This window comes from Pleurodeles waltl, chromosome 5, assembly GCF_031143425.1.
Source record: "Pleurodeles waltl isolate 20211129_DDA chromosome 5, aPleWal1.hap1.20221129, whole genome shotgun sequence".
Lineage (NCBI taxonomy): Eukaryota > Metazoa > Chordata > Amphibia > Caudata > Salamandridae > Pleurodeles > Pleurodeles waltl.
Window position 1 is genome coordinate 384965251 of NC_090444.1, and position 17197 is coordinate 384982447.

General features: G+C 42.3%; 1 protein-coding gene across 5 annotated transcripts in view; it reads right to left on the reverse strand.

Moving 5' to 3' along the window:
- Positions 1 to 17197, reverse strand: part of PLCB4 (phospholipase C beta 4) — a 985968-nt gene that overhangs the window by 497379 nt on the left and 471392 nt on the right. The window lies entirely within an intron of this gene.

Here is a 17197-nt window from a genome sequence, read left to right on the forward strand (position 1 = left end):
CGTACACAATTTTAAAAGAAAAAGCAATGCCCTCTAGTTCTGTTAAAGCTGATGGTCTAGCCTTATTAGGTGTGATTTTCTACCAAAAGTAAATTTTACTTATTTTTTAAAATTACACAACAGTGTTCACAGAACAACTCATGGGTAGGGCATTCTCTCTGTAGTGAGAAAAATGTGCTGCAGAGAACTCTGGACCTATGTGTTATGACTGTGAAACAAGCTCAACAAGTGACATCAGCGTGCTTTACAGGGCCTGAACGGGAACCCAAAGAAGTCCTGGTAAAGTTTGTCTGGCCAGTCTCTTTAGGGTGCAAAGCGAGCGAGCCACATCTCATCTCTCTATAGACCCACATGTATTTAATTTGTTTTATAGCACCTCTCTTACCAGGGGAGGGTGTTGGAGCACTTAACATCACACACACATACAGAGACAATGAATCATATGTTTGTAAATCAGTGTGTAGAAAATGTTGATAAAGGGGGCTACAAGATGTAGGATTCCCTTGTCATCCATAATGGTAGGCATTTTTTAAGAGTACTTGGTCTGAGTAAGCATAGTCTCAGGATTTAGAATGTAATACAGTGGTTAGGTTTGACTTTACTAATAGCAATTTCTTCTACCCAAACAAATGCTTTTAGAATTAGGATATTCAAAGACTGGGAAAAATCAGCCTTCTAACCTGTACCATGCCATTTGCATTCAGCTCTTTGATGGCAGTTCACAGCTCACTGTGCTAGATTATGATTGTGACTTATGAATTGCAGAGTAACAAAAGGATCTCTGTTACAAAAGCAGTATCCCTCTGAGCTATTCACATAAAATACTGTTCTGTGATCTGCATAGTACACGTTCTTTGCAGCAGACATATTAACCCTCTGTGCTACCTTAGAGGAGTCAAAACTCCCATTAGACAAAACTATGATCTCTCTCCAGAAGGTACGTTAATCACCAGAATTAACCTGCCACTTTCATTGTTGACTGTTAACCGTTGGATCTAACAGTAACAGAAGCGGCCCCACACCCTTTCGTCCTACCAGGGACACACCCGATGCCCAGTACGACCAATACAACCTTGGTGTTAGCACAAAGAGAGAACAGCCTGTATACGTTTTAACCAGTAGTTCTAATTCAGCAGAGCTAATTAAATGATGATGGATTTTCTTCTCTCAGCTGTAATACAAGGGCAGGGGAAGTCTTTCCTCATCTGGACAAGTGGAAATACTTTCGGAATGGTCAGTACACTCACCGATCAGCAGATTTTTGCTTGGGGGTTGAGTGCCCACTGGGCAAGATGGCTGTCCTTGGCAGAGCGTTGCCTTGCTTTGTCACTTTGCAGCGTATGCAGGCTGGAACCACCTACAAATCAGCAGTTTCCACAGAGACCTGCTGTAGTTCTGCCCAAACACTGCCCTATATTAGATGGCATAATTCTGTCCTGGTTTTAGGAACTGCTGAATTATGGGCCATCTACTTTCATATTATTTTCATTGGTGACATAGTTTTTGTGCCTATAACTAGGCAAATAAGTCATACTGTACAACTCTGTCAGTCTTTCTACCTATACACCCCACCACATTGAAATGCAAATGCCTTAGGAGTCTGACACTGTCCTTGGAAGTGACAATACATAAAAGCCCTTAGCTAGTCTACTTAAAGAGCAATCTTACTTTAAACATCAGTAATGAGCAAGAATTGTTACCACCTAATACGAATTGTTGAATTAAGCCTTACAAACTATGGGCCAGATTGATCAACTCTTTGCACTGGTTTGATTCTCTTTCAGTAACTTTGCACCGGTGCATAGTGTGCCTTTGGGATATACTTTCCAGCACAAACCTGTTTTGCACTGTTAAAGTGTCCAAAAGTAGGAAACCCTTCCAATACAAAGTATACACAGGTTCACACAGACACCTTTGCACTGTGGTGCAAAGGAGTATACATGGCTCTTGTCAGTTGCTAGAATGTGCAAAAGTGCTTGTGAAGAGAGAAGAAGCACCATATTTTTGTAGAAAGGGCCCTGCCCTGCTCTCACTTTTACACAAAGAAGCACAGCAGTTTTTTTTGCAGTACTGTGTTGCTTAAAATAATGATGATCTTGTCCATCTGTGTACAAGTACCACAATGTGGACATAGTATTGAATTGGATTTGAATTAGATTTAGTATTTTAATAGTGTTCCTGTACAACTTGTTGAGGCCTCAGAGTGACTAAGCAGGACCCAATCCTCCAGTGCATGGTAGAGGAGGAGTGTTGATTGTACTATAAACGAAAGTGTAAAGCTCTAATGCCTTGCATGATGCCCATAGAGAGTTAATCTGTGTCATATTTTAGGAGGGCTGAAGTCTTTGTAAGTAATCTGAATATTAGAGGCTTTGATTACCACATAATGGGAGCGATTACAAAGGTTTGCATGGCAACCCAAGGAAAGCTGATACCCGAAGGACTTATGGTTGAAGGCCAACCTCTTGAGCCACCTATAGATCAACTGTGAATCATGATATTGAGTCTCCCCAGGGGCAATAGGAGGGGCTGTTATGTGGTTCTGTTATTCTGCCATTAAAACAGTATATGGAGCCTACCCAAGATGTCAGGAGCCCAATTTATAGAGGCACACAAAGGCCAACAGTAAGCTGCTACGTGGGGGGTCCATCCAGGACTATTCTGCAAGTGTGTCCCTTAAAACAGCCATTTTTGAGCATTTTTTACTTATTTTCAATGGGACTGTATGTACTGTTCAGGGTTAGCGCCAAAATGCTGGTGCTAACCCTGAACAATACATCAACAGCGTCAGAAATTCTGATGCTATTGCCCCCTACCCTGTGCCATGGTGCGCCGTATTTTAAATGCGACTCACACATGGTTGCGTTAGGGGGGCGAAAGGGGCCGCAAGAAAAGTGGCGCTACATGCAATATAGCACCGCTTTTCTTAAGTCTGGCCCTCAGCCATTTTTTGCTTTGTTTATCTCATTGAACATGGGGCCATATGTAGTAATATTCTGGTTGCGAACAGGATATTATTTTGCAAACTGATATATGTACTAGGAGGTCAGTCCGAAAACAAAGGATTCAGAGTGAGTTGCAGTTCAAACTACCTTAGTAATATTAATTAGGTTGGTTGCAAATAGTGACTTACTCTGATTGGCTAAAATCATAGTGATGGTGGCCTGAAAGTGTCAACATACCACCATCTCAACAATTGGTTTAAAAAAAAAGAAATATTTGTATTTTGTTTTAAGTAAGGGTAAATGGTCTAAAGGGTTCCTGTACCCTTTTGCTTTAAAGCAGTGGGTGGTAAGTTGTTTTTATACTGTATGTCTGACAAATGACTATTCTCTGCATTCAGTACACACTGCAGGGATTTGCTAAAAATCCCTTTGCTCACAGCATTTTAAAAGGTATAGCTTGCCACATAGTTCCTGTGAAAGTAGCCAATACAGAATCAATCTCTTGGTATCCTCTAGAAGTTTGACTACCTCATCGAATAGGTGGCTCACAAGGCTAATAATGGTCTAGTTACTTACCCGTATTGCCAGTATATTTTAATTTACCACACCAAAGGTAGGCATGCTTTTCTTATTTAAGCTATAAATACAGTTTTGAGAGAAACAAACACAAAAAGGTGTTCTTCAGTTGAAGTACACAAAAAGTTAATGCCTTGTTCATAAATTGGAGTCTGTGGTTGCTAGAACCGGTGCTCACAGCTACATACGCCTAGCTCCTCGGATTTCACGCTGGCCTCCAAAACCTCCTCCCACTACATCCCTGCATGAAATTTGACCTTGATTCAAAACTTTCAATTGTTTTCTCTCCCTTCTCTCCCTTATTTCCTTCAGATGTCCCTCTCCTCATCTTCCATCCTTTGCATGCCTCCTCTTTGAGAATATAGTCTACAGTCACATGCATGTGTGCTTTAATCTTTTCAAATTGTCCACAGTCTCTCCGTCATTGAAACCATGTCTCTGCAACCTAACAATATTTAATCTCCTTTACTCTGTCTAAACATTCCACTAAAATAATTGCATGAATTCACATAGCCCCACTGATGAGCACGCATAACCACTATTAGTTAATTTTCCACAAAGAAACTGGAGTAAATGCGTGGATGGAGTGACTACCTTGAGAGCACAAGACACATCCCAATCACCACAAAACTATGGATTAACTACTAACTATGGGTTCAAAAGTAGCATGATGCTTGCTGCAAAGTGCTTCAAAGCCTCTAAGGTGCTGTAAGCATTATATAAAAGGAATTACAATACAATACAATACAATGCAAATGCACTCAGAAGGCTCAGCAGCCCATCAAAATGTGCTCAGAAATTGAAATATTACAGTGTGTAAAACATATTCTGCTGAGTTCTCAAACCTATTCCCACATTTATGTCAGAATTATGCTAGCAACTAGCCCTATGACTGAAAAAACTATTTTCCAATACAGAAAAGTTGTTCTTGCACTTGTTTATTCACACCTGTTTACTCTAATGTAGATGTTCATGTGGGTACGTTTTCAGGAAGGGTGGAACATGTGTAAAGTATGGGCTTGAGAGCTTGTGAACATCCACAGTAAGTAGAGTGAGTCAAGAAACTAGTTAAATTAAATGCGGTTAGGGAAATGAGTGGAGTTCCTAATATAGACCTGCTAAACTGTTGCCTGTAAATAGTAACTAATAAGCAATGTAATAGCTGCACATTCCAAAGTTTCTTCTTTCAGTTCCCTCTACAAACTACAAATCCAAGCATGGATTTTAAGAATACACGCTCTTTGAACTGCTGCTATAGTCAACACATAATTCTGGATCATAAAAAACTACTAGCTTAAGACACAAAACATTCATTAAATAAATGCTGCCTAAGGTGTTTGCTCTTTTTATCTTAACACTATAGTGATTGCTGAACAAACCTCGTTTAATAAAAAAAAATAGTCTAAATTAATATTAGTTTAATTTTTACCCCACAATTACACTTGTATTTAAAAAACTAGTTGAGAGCTATATACTGCAGCACTGTTCAGCAAACTTATTAGTACATTGGTAATAAATCTGACTTCTGTGTTAGTAAATAAATAGTTAGGATGGACTCTCTTCAGTCTGTTTGCGACTCTCAAAAAAATTAGATACTTTCAATTTCATTTCAATTAAAACTACCTAGAAGCAAGGCAACATGAGGCATGCAGTACTCCTGAACAGCACTTGACATTAAAAGGAGCTGCTCTCTGGTACCACTGAGGTACGCCAAATTACTTAAATTCTCAAAAGTACCCTCAATGAACCATGCATAGAAGGTTGTGTTTGTTGTGACTGCTACCGCCTCCAGAAGGGTCATTTGATTCCATACACTAATAACAAGAGTTTGTACCACTTTGAACTCGAACACAAAAACTTTTTTGGGCCCATGAAAATCTTTGAAGGGAAATTAGTGGACCCAACTTATCTTTGTCTCTTCCAAGGGCTACTCAACCAATAGGAGCTGGTTTGGGAAGGTTCCGACATGTGAGCATGTTGCCACTTGCCCAAAAGCAGAAACAATGTGCCATGTGCAATGCTTGTTCTTTCTTTGGAACCATCATACCACTGCATTTGCAGCTTGGTCCTCTCAGTGCCTGGTACCAATATACTGCTAAATCCATATTCGTATGTCAGCATCTACGTGAAATGGGGATGCTGGATTGGGTATTAGTATTAAAGAGCAAAGAATATAACTTTGATGTGTAAGCATTCATGTATGTGGCCTAGTAGAATTATAATTATTTTACTGCAGGTATTTTTATGCTAAAACTACCAAACAATTGTTTATTGTACAAACATGAAATACACCTCCACTGGGTGGTTATCCAGATCAACTGTCCTCAAAGCAAAAGAGCATGCATTAAGATTCAGGGAGGATTTAGAGTCTGGATTATGGCCTGCCAGGTCAGCAGAGGCTATGGTCTCCATTGCCTGTGTGGAGACCCAATCGCCAGAATTAAAGATCCCCATCTTCTTGGTAGAGATCTCTGTGTCTTCAATGGTATCTTCACTGTGTTGTGGTCCTTTGAATGCATTAATCCGTTACCATGTGGGGACCATATCTGATGCACCAACTCAGCACATATTTTCACATTTCAATATAAACTTTCAAAATAGGAGTTTGTTATAGAAAAACAAAGATAAATGGCACTGACATGCTTGGAGTTTTCTCCTAGTGTATAGCCAGTCATTTTTTATGGCTCCTATTTGGAACTGATATTCTTTCCCTAGTGTATCCAAACAGGAAAAATACATTTTGGAAGGGCTTCCCTAAAAAGAGTGGATCTAATGTCATACATTAGCATTGGCTCTCTGAAGGATGGGCTTTCGGTCAAAGGTTTACATCTATAGAGCCATCTGAGGCTCCACAGGTAGAAACCTGGCATTTTACCCATCTCCAAATGAGATGCATGAAACATGAGCTGTGAAAAAGGGGTGTTTGTTGTTTTCCACGAATGTCCCACATCTACTAAACTCAAAATGACTCTCTCAATGTACAATGTGTTTCACCATTTTTACCATGTAACAAGACAACAACCTTTGCAAGTTCAGTTACAGAATCTCCTGCTGGCATGGTGGAAGCTGTTTGGTAAAAGACAGAATTTAGTCTGCAAAACAAAATGTTAATGACACTGAAATGCAAGGATTTTTTTCACTGTGGATCTATGGTTATTTTTCCTGCCTGGGATGATCATGCTTAGTTTGGCAGTCTGGGCAGGAAAAATATGTTTCTGAAATGCTACCAAAAACATGGCAGGCCTTATGGCGCATTGATCTGATTGCCCTGAGGTGGATGGGCTGGTTTAGCTTTCTAAAGGTGGAACCACCTGCGGCTCTGCTGTCCACAATCTAGCTATCCCTACCACTAAGTGATGTTGGGGAACTACAGGTTATTTGGAGGCGAGCTGCCCTGATTTACAACAGAACTGCTGCTCTGCCAACCCCTAAATGACCCACTTAGATAACAAATGAAAAATGTGTGCCAAAGGATGCTTTTTTCATAACTGCATTCAACGGGATACCAAAACTGGCACTGGCGTATGTCCTGTTCAGTTCTTTTTCTTCTGTGCCCTAGACAAATATTTTTCTAATGCCTTGCAGCGAAGAGAAACTCATACCGATAAGCCAGTACTTTCTGAACAAATTCTGCCAAATATTTTTCACCCAACAAATATTACTCCACCACCTAGTTAGTGGTCTCAAAATTTCTGAGTGCTGCCGGTTTTCTGCCAAGCACCTGCTTAACGTTTTATCCTGATTTGTTATTGTAAACTGATTAGTGTAATTCGAAGCTCGATCCTACATTTTTATTTGCTAGGCATTTGAAAAATATAGATGTTTTTTAATTGATTAATTTAATGGCCTTGTCTTAACCCCGTTTAACCCACGAGCTCCATCCGGAACCCCTTTGTTTGTTCTGGTACCAAAGTTATCAAGGTACCTCGCGCCAGTGACTTGAATGATTTGTTGCTCTCCTTGTATGTCTGACTATCAAAGCTTGAATATGCCTGACATTTCGGGGCCATAAACATAAATATATTTTCTCTTCCAATTGAACATTGAGAAAAATAATTCCTCCAACAAATGGGCCTAGTAAAAAGCTATACTCATGGTCTTGTGGAGGAATTTATTACCAGTTCACAAATTACATCAAGGGCAGGCAAAGATGCACTCCAATACATCCTACTTTAACCAATAAACAGCAAGCCTTTGTGTAGTACACATTTCCATCAATTGCATGTATTGTTAACGGGCAGTTATATATTTGTAAACAGATTTGGTGCCTGCTAAGACAAACAAACTAGCATGGTGCACATTTTAGGCTGTGCTTAGTCTATTTAAACTCCTGTAAGGCGCAATAAAATGAAGAGCTTCATTACATTTATTTTTGTTAAGTTTATGTAACGATAATTGCTGCACTACAAACTCAGTTACATGCTTTGTAGGAAAACGTTAACACTAATTTAGCAATCACAATTTGAAAACCTATAATTTGCAAGCATGAACCTGTGATTCACAAAATTGTATCCAAGCATTATTGAATTGCCAGCATCAGCGAATGCCTTATTAGTAACAGAGAAACCTGGCACGTCTTGTTAGAGCACAGGGCATCTGAGGTGACTTGCATTATACCAATTTCCTGCTGCCACAGTTTATCATTCAGGTACCTGCTTTCTAGGACTTGTTATGATTTTTTTATTAACCAATTTCCTCATTAGACACAAATCATCTGTCAAGCTGATAGAGGAGCTATAGCAGAATCAACACAATTGTCGGAAGTCAGTGCATAGGGTGCCAAAACACTAACATCATTGATGGTAGGGATTGAAATTTTGTTCAGTGTAACCTTTCAGTTTCTTTCATGTAGCCACCAGTTTCGACAAAATCGCTGCACCAGTCTTTAGTGTTAATGCCTTCAAATGTATTTTATTTTCTATGAAGATTTCTCATTTACCATTTTCAATGTTTAAAAAATTGCATGTAGGCTGTTAATACCTAATCTATTCTCTGATTCATTACTATGTGATGTGTTCCTTAATTATTTTATTTAGTATAACTGATTTATTAAATTAAACAAGAGATACATTTTTGGACATCCTTATGGGATAGAGGTCTGTATGGGTACACCGATTGTGGTGTGGAAAGATCATTTTTAACTCTCCTTTTATGAACTTTAGATTTAACTTTCCAAAATCTTATGGAAAAATATATGAATCCATGCTAAAATTAATATCACTGTTGTAAGTGTATCTCCTTTTCTCCTAGTAGAAACAAAAAATAAACATGTACTTTCCACTGGTTCAAAATCCTCTATTACATATACATATTTCAGTATTGTCTTTGAAGTTAGAGTGAAATTAAAAGCTGAATTACTCTGGAAAGAAGATCTGAATGTGTGTTTGTCTACAGATGTGGCATAATATTTGGTTGAAATTACATACATAGGGGGTCATTCCGACCCCGGCGGACGGCGGGCGCCGCCCGCCGGGCGGAGACCGCCAAAAGACCGTACCGCGGTCAAATGACCGCGGCAGTCATTTTGACTTTCCCGCTGGGCAGGCGGGCGACCGCCAAAAGGCCGCCCGCCCGCCCAGCGGGAAAGCCCCAGCAACGATGAAGCCGGCTCCGAATGGAGCCGGCGGAGTTGCTGGTGTGCGACGGGTACAGTGGCACCAGTCGCGATTTTCAGTGTCTGCTTTGCAGACACTGAAAATCTTAATGGGGCCCTGTTAGGGGCCCCACGACACCCGTTCCCGCCAGCCTCTTCCTGGCGGTGTAAACCGCCAGGAAGAGGCTGGCGGGAACGGGGTCGGAATCCCCATGGCGGCGCTGCTTGCAGCGCCGCCGTGGAGGATTCCCTGGGGCAGGGGAAAACCGGCGGGAAACTGCCGGTTTCCCTTTTCTGACCGCGGCTTTACCGCCGCGGTCAGAATTGCCCCTGAAGCACCGCCAGCCTGTTGGCGGTGCTTCCTCCGTCCCCGGCCCTGGCGGTCCATGACCGCCAGGGTCGGAATGACCCCCATAGTCTTGTGCAGCTAACACTACTCAAACTTTGCTATTCATTTATGAAGATTACTAAGAAAACAACTAATAGTTATTGGTTTTGTAACTGTGTGTATAGGGATCTTAAACATATGCTCGGTGTGTGTCCGTATATGTACACATGTTTGCACCAGATTTGGAGTCAAATGAATAATACATTCTATTAATAATATTTTCCACCTTGAAATTACTCCTAAATTTACTAATCTGTTCGGGAAACTGCAGATGAAGATTGGAATATGTACTCCACTGATAGCACATTATGTGACTTATTCTTAGCTGCCCCCTTTCAAAAGATTACTGCTAATTGGCAAAAAATGTTTCAAACATAAATTTTAAGGTATGGTAGTATGGTATTTGTCACAACCACAGATTGGACAGATCACATGTAACACCTAGGGCACTTGATGTAAAAACAGAGGTGGTCATTCCGACCTCGGCGGTCTTTTCAATAGACCGCCGAGGGACCGCCATATGGAAGACCGCCAGTGCTGGCGGTCTTCCGCACGGGCCATTATGACCGTTGGCAGCGCTCCGCCCGTTTCCGGGCGAAGAGCCGCCAACAGCCATAATGGCGGCAGGCGGAGAAGTGGAGGTAGCTCCACCTCCACCGCCACGCCAACAGAACACCGCCCAGTGAATCACGACCTGTGATTCGCTGTGGCGGTGTTCTGTTGGCGTGGCGTGTCGGCGGAGCAGCCCCCATGGGTCCCGTTCCCTCCCGGAGGATCACCGGAACAGGTAAGGTGATCGTCGGCTAGGGAAGGGGGGTGGGGGGGGTGTTGTGAGTTCTGTGCGTGCATGGGGGTGTGCGTGTGTGTATGTTGAGGGGGCGTGTGAGTGCGTGCATGATGCATGAATGCGGGGGGGTATGTGTGTATGTGTGTGTATATGTTGGGGATCGGGGTGGGGACGGGGGTCCTGCAACCTTTTGGGGGTTGCAGGGGTGGTGGGGGGGTAGGGGAGGGAGTCGGGTGGGGGTTGGGGGTGGGGGAGACCCCTATCAGTGCCAGGGAAGGGATTCCCTGGCACTGATAGTGCTTACCGCCATAATTTTCATGGCGGTCCCAAACCGCATGAAATCCATGGCAGTAAGCCGGGTTCAGGCGGGTTGGAATACCGCTGGCGGTATGTGACGACCGCCGGGCTGGAGACCCAGGTCTCCAGCCCGGCGGTCGATACCGCCGTGGCGGTCGGAACGGTGACGAGGCGGCTGGCCATGGCGGTAATGGTCAGAATTCATGAAAAAAGACCGCCAGCCTGTTGGCGGTCATACCGCCGCTTCACCGCCGACCGCCACGGTCTGAATGACCACCAGAATCATTATGAACTCCCTGAACTGTTTTTCTTAAAAACTCATGTTCGGTTTCTACATATAAGCAATTACACTCAGACGATGCATCTGAGCCACCTTACTTATATTATACTCTCTTTCAAACAATAACATAATGTAGATTGTTTTAGTCATGTATAGACATTGTTTATAATGGTGACTATTGGGGTGATTACATTTGATTTCATTGCATAGATCACTTTTTATATCCTTCCTGCATTCTTGCCCCTTTTCTCTTTCTCCTTCCTATCCCTTTCTTACTCCCACACATCCACCAATAGCACTCCTCCCGGGGCGGAAATAGGCAAGGCACCAATCTCGCTTCCCTGCATTGCTCCAGATTGATCAAGCCTTGCAGGGCTCCGCAAGGTGGCCTTGTGTGACTTGATAAATCATACTTAGGTTTTCCGTGGCGCAAGGCGACGCAAAACCTTGATTAATCTGGCCCAAAATGGCTAAGGATTTGAAATTTCCATTCCAGAGACACTAAACCTGAACTGGGAAGTAAGAACAACAATCTCAGGACTGATTTAGTCTTGTGGGGGTGCCCAATTACTACCTTACACCAGCAGTCGTAACCCAGCTGTTCACCAAATTACCACCTTAGGGCAACCGCTGCAAGTCTAATGGTGGCACCAAGTTTCCAAAAAGGGCACAGAAATTGTTTTTTTTCAACATAAGAAGAGTGACCATTCCTGTCAAAATTCTATTTTTGCCTTGAGCGCTAAAAATCCTCACACTGTTCCTCACCAGATCTATGGCCTTAAAAATGGTTTATCTAAAGAGGTCTCGATTGCGTCTTTTTAGTCAGGGCAGTGCCAGCTCTTTATGAAACCTGAAAGTCCTTGACTTCATAAAAGTATGCTATTCCTTATCTCTTTCAAACCTGCGAAGCTCTCATAATCAACTAACATTAGCAAACAACGGGCCTGACAAGATGTGTTTTTAAAAGCAGACACTGCTGATAAATGCTCCACAGAATAGAACGTAGACCCGACAGGGGCTAACAAGTGAACCACATCTGTTCTGCTTTAGGGCCTGCACCGCCTACCATTTCAGGAATCCATTTGTTGGAACTTATTATCAAGCATGGAGCAACAGAGACCTGAGTAAAGAAATACACACTAGGTTTTTTAATTATTTCCTTTATTTGTCTGCTTTGTGAATTAGGGAAACCCACACCAAAAGGTGCTTTCAGACTGAGTACGAAATAAGGAAATGAGCATAATTTCTCCTTACTAATTATGAAAGGCATATTTTGTGCAGTGATACTGAATATACGTTTATATATTTTACTCATTGATACTAGTTTTAAACATTTTTGCAAATGCTGTGATTACAGTTTGTTTGAAAATGTCCCTCTCTGAAGAGTCACCCCAAACTTGTTGCCTTCCTCCTCCTCTTTTGCTGACCTCATTTTTGTTGGCTTCAGGACTCTGAGCACTTTACCGCTGCCGACCAGTGCTAAAGTGCAAATGATCTCTCTCCTAAACATGATTTGATTGGTACATCCACAACTGGCATATTTAATCTACTTATAAGTCCCTAGTAAAGTGCACTACATGTGCCCAGGGCCTGTAAATTAAATGCTACAAGTGGGACTGCAGCACTTCCTGTACCAGCCACTCGAGTAGGCCTTAAACATGTCTCAGGCCTGCCATTGCAGACCCTATATCTGCAGCTTGACCTCTGCAACCTCTTGCCAAACCTTAAACTCTCCTTTTTTACATACAAGCCATCCCTATGGTAGGCCCTAGATAGCCCATAGGGCTAGGGTGCTATGTAATTAAAAGGCAGGACATATACTTTTAGTTTGTACATGTCCTGGTAATAAAAAACTCTCAAATGAGTTTTTCGTTACCGTGAGGCCTCCCCTTTTCATGGGTTAACACTGGAGATTCCTTACTACAGTTAATAAGCTGTAACTCCTTCGAAGTCAACCCCACAAGTGGTGCCAACCCAGTCCAGAGCCCTTGCAAGTGAGTTTAAAGTGCTGCAGCTACCAGAATCCACGCATCTTCATCGGAACAAGCACATTTTCGTTGTTGCATGGAAAAACCTGGTGCATTACACTCTGAATCACCTCCGGGACCACCGCTTTGGACACAACGCATCACCGCCACTGCGTGGAGAAGATCACTGCATCGCCCCCTTCAGCATGGATTAACCCAGTGCATCACATTTGGGACTGCTGCCTTGGGAACTCACAATTCGCTTGATGGAACTGAGGCATGGAGAAATCTTGGACAACATCCCAGTCGCACGGGGATCATTGACACATCTCATGCTGCAGCAAGGAATAAGATACCTTTGCTCAACAGCCCCTGTGTGAGTCCTGTAGCCGGCCTGCTCACCATCGCATGCAGCCTGAACTCTTGCCTTTGTCCCTGTCCAGCGTACAAAGTGTCCCAGTAGATGCTTATTGCTTCTAAGAGCTATTTTCAAATGTATTCTTTAAAAAAAATTGTTGTTTAATTCTTCTTTAATTTTATAAAAATAGAATCTATTTTTCTAACTTGTGTGGTGTCTTTTTGTGGTGTTTTCACTGTGTTACTGTTTGAAGTGCTGCACAAATACTTTATACATTGTCCCTTAAGTTAACTGCTCTGTGATAAGTTGCCAGAGGGTGAGCACAGATTACTTTATTGTGTATCTGACTTACCCTGGCTAGGACTGTGGCTCCTGCTTATACAGGGTGCATACCTCTGCCACCCAGAAACCCAATCTCTAACAGTTATATACCAAAAGTATTTTTCAGTGTTTACATGACCAAAAGTTAAGTGCAGTTCTACATACAAATAACTAATTGTCTACCTCACTTTGGGGGTTATTCTAACTTTGGAGGAGGTGTTAATCCGTCCCAAAAGTGACGGAAAAGGGACGGATTTACCACCAGCCGTATTACGAGTCCATTATATCCTATGGAACTCGTAATACGGCTGGTGGTATATCTGTCACTTTACCGTCACTTTTGGGACGGATTAACACTCCTCCAAAGTTAGAATAACCCCCTTTATCTCTTTTTACAAAAAACACAGTCCGAATCTACTTCGAATGAACAAACTGGATTTGTATGGCCCTTCAGATGCTCATTAGAGCCTCCTGCTGTTCCAGAGACCAGAGGGAACCGTAACCACTGCAAGTTTGAAAGGCTTTTGAAAAGTGAGTTAATTTCTGGTACCTCATAAACTCGTCAGTAGCTTATGCCAAGCTGAAGTAATCAGAAAGAAAAAAGAAGAATCTCCTCCTCTGGTGCACCTGAACCTAATTGTAGCAACCAGGAGCCTGCAAAGAATGAAGGGCCAGATGTAGGTAGTTCCGAGATTGCTATGGGGTCGCAAAGACCCACCTCATCAATATTCATGAGGTGGGTCGCATTTTGCGACCCCATAGCGAGTCCCTGCACTCACAGGGATGGTGGCCTGCTGAAGTCAGCAGACCTCCATGTCTGTGACTGCTTTTTAAATAAAGCAGTTTTTTTTTTCATTTTGCAGCCCGTTTTCCTTAAAGGAAACGAGTTGCAAAATGAAAAAAATACCGAAACCATTTGCTTTCGTTTTTTCAGGGTAGGCAGTGGTCCATAGGACCACTACCTGCTCTGAAAAAATATTTCTGTCGACATTCACAAAGGGGAAGGGGTCCCATAGGGACCCCTTCCCTTTTGCAAATGAGTTACCACCAGTGTGACACTGGTGGTAACTGCAAGTTGCTTTGCGAACGCATTCGCGGTCACAAAGCAATTCTGAATTGCGATGCAAGTCGCAAATAGGAAGGGAACACCCCTTCCTATTTGCTAGTCGCATTCCCAAATTGCGAGTCGGTATCGACTCGCAATTTGGGAATGAGCATCGCGTTAGGCCGCTTGCATGGCGCAAACTGCGATTTTTGCAGTTTGCGACATGCAAACGGCTTGCTACATCTGGCCCGAATAGTCCTAGATGGGGAATAGTGTACAAACCAGACAAGTACTTGGGACCAGAGGAACAGAAAGTTCTGTGTGCTAATAAAGCTTTAAAAAGAATCCTCCTCCTAACCGGATGCCATTAAGGTACTTTAAGGTGATGCAAGACAGGAGCACATACCTTCATAATAAGGCGCACTGCTGCTTTCTGAACAATTTCTAGTTGTTCGCATCCAGTCCATTACCCTAGATAAACAGCTGCTGAGCCTCTCTCAGTTGCTAGGATCATCTACGTGTCATCAGCCTATGAGACAATCTTGAAAACAAAGAACTCAACTGGAGGAGCCAGAAGGCCACATAGATATTAAATAGATTGGGGCTCAAAGAGAAGCCCTGCATCACACCGTAATATAGAGGTTTGCTGCCCGAAGAGTAGGGGGCAACCAAACTGCCGGCTATCATCCAGAAAGGACTGGATGAAACTCAGTGCAGTGCCATCCATACCCATGCTTGTAAGACAGTGGATGTGAATGCTGTGAGAGACTGTACGGAATGCCCAGATCGACCCAGTAGTGTTAGGGCAGCATTTCTATGTTGGCCCATTACCATTTTGATGGAATCAGACATCGCCACTAGAAGAGTCATGGTGTTATATTGGAGTCAGAAACCTGACTGGCTAGGATGTAATAAACTATTCTGTTCCAGGTAGCTTTAGAGTTGACAGTTATCAGTCTCTCAAGCATTGTATCTGCTGCAGGCAGAAACGAAAGAGATATGAAGTTAGACATAATAGTGGGATCCGCCAATGGTTTTTTAAGCAGAGGAACCACCTTAGCCTGATCAAAAAGTAACTTGTGGTAAGTATTTGGTGTCCACAATGTGGTACAAGAAGGGGACAAAAGTCTCCTAATCTACTCGTTAGTACAGCAAAAGGATCAGGCCACTAGGCGCACTAAGTGCAAGATATCTCTAAAAGTATACTAGAAGGTAAATTAGAAATAAAATGTTGCCATTACAATACATTAAAAAAGGCACTAGAATATGATGCGTCTCCTGTAAAACCTAAGGCCCAGATTTACAAAACAATTCTTGCAATACAGTGCAGCAACTCAGATGGCTGCATTGTGTGAAAGGAAGCAAGCAGGCGAGCAGCATATCTACCAGGATCTGGTGCTGTTTTCTGTTTCCCTATGCTGACACACTTTAGGCTGTCATGCGCCACTGTACATACCCCTCCACCATACTGCAAGGGTATGTGCATTGTGTAAAAACTAGTTTTCGTACTGGATGGGGAGCCTTCCAGTACAAAAAACTATCCTTAAACACTTCCCCTGCTTCATATGTGTGCTGGACAATGCAGAACACAAGCAAAGTAAGAAAAGAAGAGGAGAAAATAAAACATTTCTCATTTTTACATCTGTAACAAAGATGCGTAAGAGTTGATCTCAAATCCCTGTTTACGAATGTTTGTAGCTATGCATTTACATCAAAACACATTGTTGGTTGTATGGGAACGTTCATGTGCCATCCATGGAACTCCCCCGTGATGTAAAGAAATGCAAAGCAGCGCATAGCACAGCTTGGCCTTACTTTGAGAAACTATCCAATGCAAACTTCACAACAAAAGTGACGGAAACCACCTACAAAGCGTTAGTAAATATGGGTCTAGGGGTCTTTTTGAAAATGGATGGTTCTTAATGTGCTCAAGAAGGGCCCTGAGAAATTTGGGAATTGGGAATCTATTCGAAGATCATAAATTAATTCCATCCACACAGTACTTTCACTGACATAAAACAAATTTGACCGCAGTCTGCTTTTCCCTAGGTACATCCATTTCCTAGAACAGGATTTCATGTTTGCAGAGTCCCTCTCCTCCACACGTTCCTGAAATCATAATCGTATTAGCTAAAATGCTGGGTATTTCTAAATGAAATATTAAACAGGCTGCAGTTGTGAGTCTTCCCTGTAGAGGGAGAACCGCCCTCCTGTCTGAGAAATGTATTACCGAAACAGATCTAGTTTTAAAAATGAAGCTCAATTATTAATATATTTACTCATCACCCCAGCGTGGAACAATTATTCTCAATTAACCTGAAAGTCATTTCGTATTCCTCTGATGGGTGCCTGAAATACCACTCTGTATGCATCAGTCATCGCGCACTCCTGTAAACTGAGGGCAATTTTTTCCCGGAGTGTCTTTGTAGGATGTACTCTCATCCCTCTCTCTGGACATAAAATATGCAGTAGAAAGCCAATCCTTTTACTGGCAGGGAAACATTACCTGTAAATAAGACCAGTCTCACCTGTTAAGTGTTGATTTAGGTGTGATTTTTATGTTTTCAAAACAAGTTATTAGTTTTCTAAATTTAAATAACAGACCACAAATGACCTTAAGCAATTTTACCTTTGATCAGT